The sequence below is a fragment of the Centruroides sculpturatus genome, unplaced genomic scaffold (assembly GCF_000671375.1).
Source record: "Centruroides sculpturatus isolate CEXI.00-Female unplaced genomic scaffold, Cexi_2.0 scaffold1063, whole genome shotgun sequence".
Classification (NCBI taxonomy): Eukaryota; Metazoa; Arthropoda; class Arachnida; order Scorpiones; family Buthidae; genus Centruroides; species Centruroides sculpturatus.
Window position 1 is genome coordinate 123,179 of NW_019385188.1, and position 5,022 is coordinate 128,200.

The 5,022-nt window shown below is 27.9% G+C and overlaps 1 protein-coding gene across 1 annotated transcript in view; it reads left to right on the forward strand.

Annotated features, from left to right (window-relative positions):
* Positions 1 to 1,411: 1,411 nt before the first annotated feature.
* Positions 1,412 to 5,022, forward strand: part of LOC111635925 (regulator of G-protein signaling 17-like) — a 35,676-nt gene continuing 32,065 nt past the window's right edge. The window contains exon 1 of the mRNA XM_023381066.1: positions 1,412 to 1,751. The gene's annotated coding sequence lies outside the window, so the exon portion shown is untranslated. The remainder of the gene's footprint in view (positions 1,752 to 5,022) is intronic.

Consider the following 5,022-nt stretch of genomic DNA (forward strand, 5'->3'; position numbering starts at 1 on the left):
TGAACTTCAATGAACTTGAACGAGTGCAAAAATGAACTTCAATGAACTTGAACGAGTGCAAAAATGAACTTCAATGAACTTGAACGAGTGCAAAAATGAACTTCAATGAAATTGAACGAGTGCAAAAGTGAACTTCTTACTAAAATTCACACTTTAAATATTGAATTGAAGACTTCTCAATGTTCTATAAATCTATAGTGTTAATATACGTATAATTATGTTCTTTTGCATCCATAAAAATTAAAATCTCTTTTCTGAATTTAATAAAATATTATATTTCTTTAACTTTTTTAGCCGTGAACAGTAATAAACTAAAAATAAAATAAATTTTGAATATGAATATTTATGTGAATGTTTGTTTGTATTATCTACGTGGAAATACGTGCTTATAAACGCTCTCTCACTTTATGTATGGAAGAACATTTACATGAATTTGGCAGTAAGTTGATGAGAAAATCTATGTAAATGTGGCACATAAATTGAGAGGACATCTACATAGATCAATATATACTGAGCAAGAACATAATTTACAGTATATGCTTCTATTATCCATAGATGTAAAGCTTGTGTAGCTTTGAGCATCTCTAGTAAATTTAATTTTTCTTTAAGTGTTAGTTAACTAAACTTATCCTTTTGCTAAACTAATAAACACTGAACTTTAGTAGTTTATACTAGTTCATCTCACAATAAACTAATTTAACAGTCAGTAACGGATTATGAGGCCTTAGGCGCAATTTTATTACGTAAAATTGTTAAGTTTTTATATTAAAAAAAAGCAATAAAATCAAGATTTTCTTTTATAATATAAATACACTTTTTAAACGTTTTCTAAATTTTTAGAGGCATATTATCTTTTTGCTATATAATTTTTGATGCCCTTCGAGATGACTATGAGAGACCTAATGGTTAATCTACCGCTATTAACACTGTAAAATTCAATCTATAATTAAAAATTATAACAAAATATTTAAATTAGATAACTTTTCTAGATGAAAAACTCTACTTTAGTATTATATCTAATAGGTATTTGTGTGTGTGTGTTTTTTTTAAATAAATTCTAGAATTATGAATTAATAATTAAAAAATTAATTTATAATTTAATGCCTCTATATAAATGAAGGATTTTTAGATGAAATATCCGGACACTTCCTATCGATTTAGTATATTTTCATTCATAAGTCTGAATAAAATAATTGTATTTTTAACTTAATTGTATAAAATCTAGTAGACGATTATTATATATTTAACAATGAAAAAAAAATTATGGAGTAATTAGTGAAATACTTGAAAAAATTGGCAACTGTTCGTTAATTAATTTATGAAAATTAATTATAAAACATTTTCTAACATTGATTATTTTCTGTAAACTTTTACATGATAGAGTAGAATGTCTAATATGGTTATACTTTATTCAATAATCTCTATTGATTCAGCTATTTCATTAAATTGGATTAATGATATATTAAACACATTTTAATGAAATGATAAATTTCACTTTCAATCTCTCTCTCTCTCTCTCTTTTTTTTCTCCCCATTATAGATTTTGATTGTCAACCATGAACTGCAGATTCGTTAAATTTCTGATAGCTTTGTACTAATATTTATACTAATATTTATTAGAATTACCACTCAACCTTCTTCTCGTTGCCATGGTTACAGAGTAAGAGAAAATGGGATGCTGAGAGAAGACCTGTCAGATAGTCGAATACAGCAGGTTGAATACCTGGAAAACTGCCTGTAAAATTAGTCGGGTAATACTAATAAATATATAAATTCGTTTTATATTTATTTTATATTAAATTATTCATTTATTAACAGTAAATTTAATCAGTAATCGATATATATATATATAAAGGGAAGGATAACAATAAGATCAAGTCAGCTGCCAGTATTGCTAATTAGTGATTAATATCGTTATATTTATAAATATATATATTGTATTTATTGTTAATTTGTAAATGGTTACGGTATAAAAGCTTCTATATACCTTTGTGAATTATATAATCTTAGTATAGTAAGTAATTTTGTGTGAGAAGAGCATGATCCTTCTTCATCTTAGAGAGGATCTATTGTCCATCAATCTCCTTCAACGTGGACGTGGATGTTGATGTATCTAGAAAATCGAAATGACCATTGCCGGATTACGGAAATTTCGGGCTCTAAGCAAAAATTGCGATCCTGGGGCCCCCAAAAAAGCCACGGTTTTATTTATTATATTTATCATTACATTCTTTTGGAGAAGATGAAAATATTCCTATATTTAACTATTATACACGTAAATTTATTTATTTATTTATATGTGAATTCAAATATTAATGGGGCCCTGCTATATCAGGGCCTTAGACTATTGTCTAATTTTTCTATGTCTAAATCCGGCCTTATAGAATGTTACAACAATGAATTAAGCAAAATGACGTTACTTATCTATCAAACTACTGTATAAAATCCTCCGATACATTTTTATGTTTTTATTTAAATAATTTATTAAATAAATATTTCATTTTTTAAAAACAATAGGATTATTTAAACAACGAGAAAAAGTTTATATTGAAAATTAAAAAAAAAGAAATAAAAATATATTTAGAAAATGGTATTCTCGCGAATGGAACTTAACAGAAATGAGGAAAATTGATCGGTTACTTTTTAAATTTTCTCAGTATTATTATTAATATTAAATTTTATTAATTCCATTCCGTTCATCGTTTTATTTCGATTCATTTTAAGGAGCTGACTTTATGCATTTTTTATAAACGGCACGCCATTTATTTGAAAATTTTATATCTAACCATTTACCTCCTCAAGTGTTAAAAGGAATTTCTATTTCGTTCTGCATAAAGGGTGGCTCAAAAATCAGTTAACTGTTATAAAGACTAAAGTCGTGTTGTGATCACTGTTATGAACTTCAACACGTCTTTTGAGCCATTCTGTATATTTAACATTATTCAAAATGCTGTAGACAATTGATATTTTGTTTCAAATGAACGTATTTTATAACATGCACTCCCATTTCAGCAAGGATATTATTTAGGAAAAAATTATTTATTAATAAACCATTCTCCCGATTTTTTTTAAAACTTTAAAATTATAATCGTTTATTTATCAGGGAAAGGTTTAAAAGAAGTCATTTACAGTTTAAATTTACCATTAAAATACTCTACACGAATACACATAAAAAGTTGTTTAGCTTTAGCAAAGAATAATATGTTTAATTAAACAATAACACTTTTATTCAAGAATTGGGCTAAGTACAGGTTGCTTGTAGCCTGTAGCCTGAAGCACTTTTGAGAAATTCGTTAGCCTTTGGGAAATCTCAACTTCACATATAAGCCGCAGGGAGATATTTTTAGCCATGTTTTATTATTATTTTTTTTTTTTGGACAAGAGTCGCGTTTTATATACCATAAAATACGGTAACTGTTATATTTCTGTGATAAAAATATTATCAAAAGCTGGCAATGTTGTTGCTGGACCTTCCAGGCATTCGTAATATGTTTTCATTCCTAATAATTGCTACCATTACTTTTAGATTGATTCGGGAGATATTAAGGAGTGGGCTCATATCTCCCAATGATTCGATTTTCCTGAAAATTTCCAAAAATATTTCACTCTGATACACAAATCTTTCTGCAAAATTTCAGGAATTTTCGACAAAAGGTTCAGGAGTTATTAACCTTCAAACTGGGTGAATAAAATCGTGCTTTCCCCCTCCACACATACACACTAACACACAAACATTCATATATGTATAAAATACCCTCAACTTATTTTGCATTTGTCGACGTTTCAAGGACCCCTGAGTCCAAAAATGTAAAAATCTTGGGGAGTCATTTTATGACCGATCACCATACTTTCCTTCTGTTACTCGTAAGTTATACAATAGCCGGGAAAGTAAAATAAAATATAAATAACTTATTAAAGCTTTTAACGGTACAACCAGGGCATGACCATAAGCTAAAACAAGCTATAATTTAGAGGAACCTCACAAAACGTGGCTACATTTTAGGCTCTTTTAAATTTATTATTGCAGTATTTGATAGTGGGACATCTTATATGTCACTTAGGACTGACTCCTTATATGTGGTTCGGACCACAACAGTTTCAAATTCAATTCTTCAATATTGACCCATAAGTAACCCGGAAAACAATACGGCGATGAATTTCATGCCACACATCTTCACATCCACCAGTGATAAAACCACCGAAATCGTGGGTTCGCGCCTACCAACGAGCTGGCCACGTGGTGTTTTCCTGGTTTTCTTCAAGTTTCTAATACCTAAATAGGAGCCAAACCACTTTATATAGTGTTAAGAAAGGCTTATTATATATCAATACATTACAGATTTAAACTTAATGTTTCAGCATGAATGTGCATATAACTCGTACACACCATACAGCAAATTTATGCCACATCTGAATGCTAGAAAACCGCTACAAAGTAACAAGTAGGGGACCACAAAACACCATAAAACCCCCATTAAATCTCAGAAACCACAGTTAATTTCAATAAAATTTCAAATTGATAAACATTATTTCGATTAATTCGTAATTAAGTGTATATTTATTTCTTAAAAAAAAACACGCATATTAATAAGAAAAGAAAGCATTTTAAGACAGGACAAGAGCAATCAATAGCAAGAGTAATACAAAAATCGTGCACTCGATACTGTATAAACGTGTATTGATCAATGAAATACATACAGTAAATTAATATTTGTCTAAGGAAAAAGATTTAGTTTATTTAAAGTGTCAATATATTCTTTATTCATTCTATTGAATTCTATTTTACAAATTTATCAAAAGAATAAACGTTAGGCAAATATACATATATATATATATATTTTTTCCCCCTCCTTTATTTTTCTTCGAGTGTGTTTAAAAATCTCATAAGTGGATTCAATCGTTTAGTAAATTCTTCTTAATTTTATATAATTTCATCATTTTAAAATTAAAATATTTATAATAATTAATTTATAAGAAATTAATAAAAGGATATTTGTTATAAATTAACATTTAATACTTATG